Source organism: Xenopus laevis, chromosome 5S (assembly GCF_017654675.1).
Source record: "Xenopus laevis strain J_2021 chromosome 5S, Xenopus_laevis_v10.1, whole genome shotgun sequence".
Taxonomy (NCBI): domain Eukaryota; kingdom Metazoa; phylum Chordata; class Amphibia; order Anura; family Pipidae; genus Xenopus; species Xenopus laevis.
This window is the reverse complement of record NC_054380.1, coordinates 85,392,646-85,401,167: the sequence shown is the minus strand read 5'-3', so window position 1 is coordinate 85,401,167 and position 8,522 is coordinate 85,392,646. Positions and strand designations below refer to the sequence as shown.

At 36.8% G+C, this 8,522-nt stretch overlaps 1 long non-coding RNA gene across 1 annotated transcript; it reads left to right on the top strand.

Moving 5' to 3' along the window:
- The first annotated feature begins 1,223 nt into the window (after positions 1 to 1,223).
- On the top strand, positions 1,224 to 6,098 carry LOC121394077. The gene is made up of 2 exons (XR_005961493.1): positions 1,224 to 1,430; positions 5,521 to 6,098. It is a non-coding gene; the product is annotated as an uncharacterized LOC121394077 (long non-coding RNA).
- The last annotated feature ends 2,424 nt before the right edge of the window (positions 6,099 to 8,522 follow it).

Here is an 8,522-nt window from a genome sequence, read left to right as displayed (position 1 = left end):
CCGGTGTGTTTGATAAAGTGGTAAGTTTGTCGATGAGTGAACCGCACCCCCACGTATTGGTTCTGCATGTGGGCGGTAATGATATGGGAATCATGTCTCAGAGGGACTTGGTTCGACAAATGAAAATCGATATAGACAAGCTTCGGTCATTGTTTGTGGGGGTGGTTATTGTGTGGTCGGAAATGATACCCAGGTTGGTGTGGAGGTGGGCCAGAGAACATTCGGCAATGGAAAGGAGCAGAAGGAAGCTTAACCAGTTGCTTAGTGTTTTTATTAGGAGGTCCGGTGGGGTGGTGGTGCGGCACAAAGATTTGGAGCGGGCAGTGCCGGGACATTATAGGCGTGATGGAGTGCATTTGTCAAATGTTGGGCTTGATTTGTTTAACCTTGGTTTGGGTGATGGGGTGGAAAGGGCTGCTTTTCTGGTGTCTGGGGTAGCGCGGCCTGCCTAAGGGGTTATGCAGGCGGCACAGTGGCATAGTGGGGCTGCCCTAATGGGTAGCCAAAAAGGGGGCTGGAAGGTAAAGTGAGGTCGGTTGGATAGGCCTGGGGCGAGGCTAAGGGGGCAAGGAGGCACCGTAAGTGAGGAAACAGGTGACGGAGTCTTAGCCTTAGGCTAGTTAATGGGTTTTGACTAAGAAGGGTTTGGGAAGTTATTGTAAACATTGTTAAATGTTATGTGCAGCCTTCAGTGGCTATTATTTTATACAAAGTGTTATGTGTTATTATTTTATGCTGGTATGTTTGTTATAAGTTAAATAAGAACAATTGAAGGAAAATGTTACTTAATAAAACAAGCTGCGGCCTTTTTCACCAAATGATCTGTGTTGGAATGTATTTATGGGGTGTTGGAGTATTGTATCGGAATCGAAGCATACTATAGTCATGTGTACAGCATTGCTAAAGAGCCACACAGTTCAACAAAAGCATTCCTTTCATGGGATGCTGCACCAGGACATGGGAACAAAGCTATGTTCAATTCCGAAAGAGTCTAAAAATATACTTTCTGCAACTGAATGAATAAAATATTCAAACGTTTTTTTTTATTATTTCCTTTGCTTCTTTGCTATGTAAAGCAGTTATAAAATACCATGGAGAATTTTGCCATAGGCATAACATTTAAAGTGTCCTGCCAGCACCTAATCCACTCTTATTGATAGCATGTGACAGCTTATGCAATTTGGTTCAGCATATGCTTTATATATTAGTGAGACACTGAGACACAAAGGGCTTAAGCACAGGCTAGGTGAAGGTCAGGAGTACTAGAAACGCTTGCTAAAGAACATTATGTGCTCCATTTTTTGATATAGCTGATAAAACAATAGTTTATTTCTACATCTATAAAACACCCACAGCTTGGCTAAGAAATTTCAGTGATCATGGTTCTATGTTTCAGAAGGATAACTCCAGGATATATCAGACTATTGCAGGTACGTACCTTCCTTTAATTGGAGAAAACGTTTAATCTTTCCAGGGAGCAGTGTAGGAAACATGCCATATACTTTTCCTTTTAATCATTCCATTTATGCATTTTCTTGGCAGCAAGCAAGCCATTCCCGGTTTTACAAATTGTTGTAATGAAGACAATTTATTGCAGCATGATAACAAGACACAAAATGAATTCTGTCAGATGAGGACAATTCAGGCATCCAAAGGCAATGACTCATTCTAGCAGCAGAAATAGGTTCAACTCTGTAAACTCTCCCAAAGCTAGCAGGTTCATCAAGTAGGGACAGCCTTCTTTTTTGCTAAATAAGACTAGTTAAAACAAGTGCCTTACGTCAATTTTCAGCAGCCATTTATTCACTGAAATACAACATTTACTAATGTCTGGGATCCATCTATTATATTTGTTTTTACATTCAAAACAGGCTTTTTGTAACGAAACACTTGCTGCTGGATTTATGAAATGTCTCACCTGACAATAACATGTCTGGCTTGTCCCATAGTTTACTATTGCATGCATTTTTTGTTACATTTCCAGTGTTTTTACATTTCCCAATACAAGTATCGGACCTATTATGCAGAATGCTTGGGACCTGAGGCTTTCCGGATAATGGATCTTTCCGTAATATGGATCTTCATACCTTCATGCAAATATAAAATGAACCCAATAGACTGGCTCTGCTTTCAACAAGGATTAATTATATCTTATTTTGGATCCAGTACATTATTACAGAGAAAAAGAAAATAATTATTAAAAATGTGAATTATTTAGATGAAATTGAATCTATGGGAGACAGTATATCTTAGTTTGGATCATGTACAAGTTACTGTTTTATTATTACAGAGAAAAAGGAAATCATTTTTAAAAATTTGGATTAAATCTACAGCCTTTCCTTAATTTTGCACTTTCTAGATATCGTGTGTCTGAATAACGGATTCCATACCTGTAGTAGTCTATCTGTATGCGTGTGGTGGGTGGCATGTATATCAGATCATTGAGCTGGGTAATTAATAATGAGGTCTCAGAAGAAATATATATATTTAAAATAAACAGATTATCATATTATTTATCCCATGACTTAAGGCACGGGCAGATAAAGATAAAGCTTTAGCACAATTTGGCAGCTTATCTGCCTGTGTATGGGGGCTTCCGAGGGGTCTTCCCGGTCGATATCTGGCCACCATATCAATCGAGAAGGTTTCATTTTTATCACGTCCAACCCGTCGGAGTTGTAATCTGATCATTCGGCCCTAGGGCCGAATGTTCGTATTTCCCCGATATAGCCCTGCCGTTGGTGGGCATATCGTGGGAAAGATCCGCTCATTTTGCAATGTTGCCTGACGAGCGGATCTCTACATGTATGGCCAGCTTTAGCAACACTTCATTGTAATAAAGTGGCCAATATTATTCTTCATATGTTTCTAACAGTACTGATATGTTACAGTACAAGTTTGTCAAAATGTCATCTTATACTTACATAGTAGCAAAAAGTTACAGAGTACAATAAGAACAAACAGGAGGCAGCAAATCAATATTCCAGGGCTAAAGGATTAGAGGAAAAGCTAAAATGTCCTTTTTTGCTAGCGTTTATAATCTTATGGTTTGAAATTAAACAAAGTTGAAGAGAAGGGTTCATTATTCATTTGGGTACTTTGGCTGAAAAGAATCCAGGCATGAAAAGTAAGGCATCATACAACAGTAGTTAAAGACAGATTTGATGGGTAAAAAAAGAAAATAAGAGTACCAATATATTGTATAAGCAACTCCATTCTATCTTCCAAACAATATCCCAATGGTATAAATTATCCACAAACACAATATATTACAGGTACAGTATAGGACCTGTTATCCAGAATGATCGGGACCTGGGGCTTTCCAGATAAAGGATCTTTCAGTAATTTGGATCTTCATACCTTAAGTCTATTAGAAAATCATGTAAACACTAAATAAACCCACTAGGTTGGTTCAAGGTACTGTTTTAGTATTACAAAGAAAAAAATACTTTTTAAAATTTTGGATTATTTGGTTAAAATGCAGTCTATGGGAGCCTTTCTGTAATTCAGAGCATTTTGGATAATGGGTTTCCGGATAACAGATTCCATAACTATACTATGGACTAATTACTAATGTATTATGCAAATATACAAGCAGATTTATCAAAGGTTAGAAAAAGAATCTATATTTTGCATTTCACCATCACCATTGAATAAATAAGAATTGTCTGGTAATTTTTCCATATTTATTATGTTTTTCTAATATTTTTCTATGTGAGAACATATGAATATAACTTACTGAGTTTGCAGACTTTCCCAGAGGGGCACATTTTTCAAATATCAAATTGTTTCCTCTTAACACATTGTCTTTCATACTTTTTTTAAAAAAAAATATTTTTCACTTTTATAAAGTTTTTTCCAAAGTTCTAAAAACACTTTTCTCCAGATTCAAAACCTTTTTCCAATTTTTCACATTTTCTCATAAGAGCATTTCCTTACTTTTTTTCCTCTTCAGTCAAACCAAGTGAAACATTTCTCTTTCATGTTTATGTCTATATTACATCTTTTGACTCAGGAACATGAACTAGGAAATAATAATAAATAAGGGAAAATATCTTGAAGAATTTTTGACAAATCTGACCTATAGAGTGTGTTATATCAAATATATTGTACCAGGAATGCACTGAATACACCATTTTAGGAATCGCCCAAAGCCCAAATTCTTTGTGAAAGATTTGGCCGAATACCAAACTTGAATTTGAAACCCTAATTGGCTTATGCAATTAGGAAAACAAATTGGAAAAAGAACCATGTATGGTTAAAACATTTTTGGCTTCCCTGTTTGTGTGATGAAAAGTTACGTTATTTTTCAGATTTGGTTTGGCCATGCATTTGGATTCAACCAAACTCGAATCCTGCTGAAAAAGGCCAAATCCTGGATTCAGGGAATCCCTATAATTTACAGTAACAATTACCTGTGTTCCAAACAGAGCAACAAAGCTACACAAGATTTGCCATCTCAATTATGAAAGGAACTAGTACAGATGCAGACCAATAAGTACTGAGGATCTAAGATAGAATATCAAGGCATTCTGAGGATGGGATAACGCAAATTTATCACAATGATCAGAAAGCTAAGAGTTAAACCTAGAAAGGGCACCGAGGGCCAATAGAATGCAGAATATCTAGAAGGACCTGGCAATTGGCAATGTCTGTGGTTGTCCGAAAATCTAAAGGGATGAGTTGGAACAAGTGAAATTTTAATTGTTGCTATCCACTTTCCTGAGTCCTGATATATAAATACTTTGTGTGTATTATATGAATGAGTCTATGGACAGTATCAAAATATACAGTATTTATTAAAATCTATACATGTACAAATACATATAGAGAGTCAACTGAGTGGATTCCAGACAAACTCTCAGACTGCTTCATCATCTAGAGGCCTTTGCAGTTAGGTTGGCATACAATTATGCACAATTCATTTACATTTCTATTTATATCTACTAAATATTGATTCAGAATTGCTAAATCTCAAGTCAAGGTGCCAAGGTTTCTAGCCTGTTTTATTGGTGTAAATAATGCACAAATATTTTGGGATATAAAGAAAAGTTTGCTGATGTTGCATGATGTTACATATCTTTTCTAGCTTTTGAGAGCAGAATTGACTGCGTGTTTAAGGCTCACAATTGTTACCCGATAAATAATGACTCCAAATTCCTTCACCTTTTTGAGAAAAGAGTTATATTGTTGTGGGAAGAAAGCTACCATTGCACACACTATATGTATGTAGGTTGTATGTATGTAGGTTTGCATAGTATTTACCCAATTTACAGTAAATACAACTTATTTTCATGTTTTGGCTTTTTGCACACACAGTGCATTGTTTTCAATCAAATGTATCACTGGTACCTAAATGTCATTGCTCACAATATGCATTAACACTTGAAATATAGACAAATACAAATTTGCCACTTTCCTTTTAAAAAATAGCCAAATTATCAAAATGTCTTTACTTTTTCTTACTTGTGACATGCAAATTGGCACTACATCCCAAGTATCATATGTGTTTTCTCATAGATCCAAGCTGCTGGCAAGGTACCCATCAGTGAAAACGACAGAATAATGGAATGTTCAGCCATTTTACTAGCCATGAGTGGGATCTGGATTTCCAGCTACAGCGTTTGCCAGATGATTAAATGGAACTAATCGGTTAGATATAAGAGATAGATGGCAAAAGCCAATTTCATTGTAGCTGTACTATGTTTATACATATATCTCTTACATGATGATGTGACGTGGTTTTCCAGAGTGCATTGATTTGTCTGACATGAAGATTGCATGTAGCCAGTCTGCAATTAGAGTAGTGTTCCCTCTCCCTTATTGCACTGGCCACTTAATAACTAGTAACGTTCCTTGGAAAATGTGTATTAAATCATATGGATACATGTAAATGTTGCATTTTACTACCCTCTTAACAGGCCTTGCAAAAGTATACACCCCCTAGTACTTTTTCACATTTTGTTGTGCTACTACCTGGAATTAAAATAGATTTATCTAGGGGTTTGTACCACTTGAATTACACAACATATATCCTCGATTGCTATTTCTGTAAATCAAATTGTAAAAAATACCATTAAAATCCATGCAACACTGTATATCACCACCTTTGGCCTGTGATTAAGGCAATGGTTGATTAAGGATCATGTGCACATCTGAAATACAAGGATGGGTAGAGGAGTTAAGAGCTCCTGTTCTAGTTTAGAACGTGCATGTGGTTACTACCCATGTTTAAGTATGGCAGAAAGAACCTACAAAAGCAGCTTCCATGTGGTTGACACAGGCATCTGGGAAACTCAGTAATATTTTAACACCAAACAACAGTGGCAAATATTGCTGTTAAAGGAGAAGGAAAGGCATATTTAATTGGGGGTGCCAAAAGTTAGGCATCCCAAGTGATTGTATTTACTTACTTGACACCCCAGGCCGGTGCTTCTATCAGCAGAAAACTTCACTGGCCCGTAGGTTCTTCTAGCGAGCACCATGGAGCAATTGCCTTCCTTCTTCTTTTCTCTTCAAATTTCCCAGGGCAGATGCATGCGCAGTAGAACGAAATAGGCGACTTCTTATTTAAAGTTCAGCTTTTCGCGCTACTGCGCGTGTGCACATGTGCGAAGAAGGAAGAAGCCGAAAGCTGATCGCTCCGTGGTGCTCGCTAGAAGAACTACGGGCCAGTGAAGTTTTCTGCTGATAGGAGCACCGGCCCGAGGTAAGTATATACAATCACTTGGGTGTGCCTAACTTTTGGCACCCCCAAGTAAAGAGTGCCTTTCTTTCTCTTTTAACAGTGTCAGGCTACTTTGAGAGCCCATATCCACAGCTATGGAAGGTGCCACCACAATCACCCCCTTCTCAATGCGTACGCCCAAAAATAAGAATTTGGTGGATTATTATGTATAGTCAAAAGAAATCTAGTCACATATTCAGTGTGATAAATAATGGCCACACACAGACCCGTGAGCATAAATTATAGAATGGGAACATTTTACTGAAAAAAATGCAAATCAATTTAATTCACAGCAAAGAGTTTATTTTTTTAATCTTCCTGTTTATGACTAGTAGTATAACACAGTCACAGCTAGTTATCTGGCCTCCATCAATCCACATAATGAAATTAGAATAATTAACTGCAAACAATGCTTCAAAGTGTTATAATATAATAATATGTGTAAAATATGCAAGCTTTCAAGCAGGAATCACTTTACTGCCCATCTTAGGAAGGCAAGCCTTACAGAAAGTAGCAGTGTTTCAATTAATCAGTATCACAGTCTCCTGGGGTTCCCCATTTCAAGGATTTGAAATTCTGAATGTGTTGATTAGATAATAAGACCTAAAGGACTACTTTGCTTTGGATAGAAAAAAAATGAACATTTTTAATTACGTTATTAACTCCTTCTCTGCAACATCTTTTTGTTTAATCCAATGGTATAGTTTCGTGCATAGATTCTACCAAAGGGTGAAACTGGAACCTGATTCCTGACCAATAGGGCAATACTCGTTCAACAGAGATGTGCTGTGGTGTACAATGTCGCAAGCAATCAACAAAATGTCACTTATCTATTATTGTTTGGTTGGAGGGGGTTCCAGTATTTTGTTGATGCTCTTTTGCTTGAGCATATATCTTACATAGTACATCACAATAGTATAGCATGTAACTGTTTATTTAGGGGCACATTTATTAAAAGGTCAGACTTTTTGTCGCAGAAAAAGTTGCAGAAAAAAAAGTGTGACTTGCTATTATGCTACAAAATCCGAAAGCGAAAATACAGTTAAAACCTATCAAGGTTATGTAGAAGTCGATAGCAGATGTCCCTTTTACACTTGAAAGATGTTTCTTGCCTTTATGATCTTCAAGGGTTTCGGGGATTTTGATGCTGGCTTTTTGTGCAACAATCCGAGAAAAGTTGTGGTTTTTGAGCAACAAATTTGAAAGAGTTGCACGATTCGAATTGTCGCACGATTTTGTCTCAACTTTCCCTGCACATGCTTTATCTTCAGCTTTTTTGGTAAATTAAGGGGATTTGTGATTAGGAGTTTTGTCTAATTATTTTTATAAGAATGAGAAAAAAAGTGATTTGAAGCTGCTAAAAAGATTTGAAGCTGCTAAAAATTCAAATCCAAAAATAGTTCAGCTAAAACCTGTCAAAATCATGTAGATGTCAGTGGCAGATGGTCCCTTTAACAATTGGAACATGTTTTTACCTTCAGGATTTTCAATAATTTTGGGCTGTTTGAGCTGGTTTTCGTTCGATAATCTGATAAATTCAAGTTTGGCTGAAAGTGAAGTCTAAGGAGCGACAATTCAAACTGATGCTTGATTTTGTAGAAAGTCCAGCCCTTGCAAAAATGTTGTTTTAAAACATTATCATAATCGGCCCCACTCTTCATGTATAACTGCATTAAATCCAACATTCTGTTCATTTCTAAGCCCTTTTGCTGAATTCAGATTTGGGCTAATTCCTCAGTCTTCAGCCCCACTGAATCTGAACCTTAATATTGTGACTTTAAAGCAATATATGTGT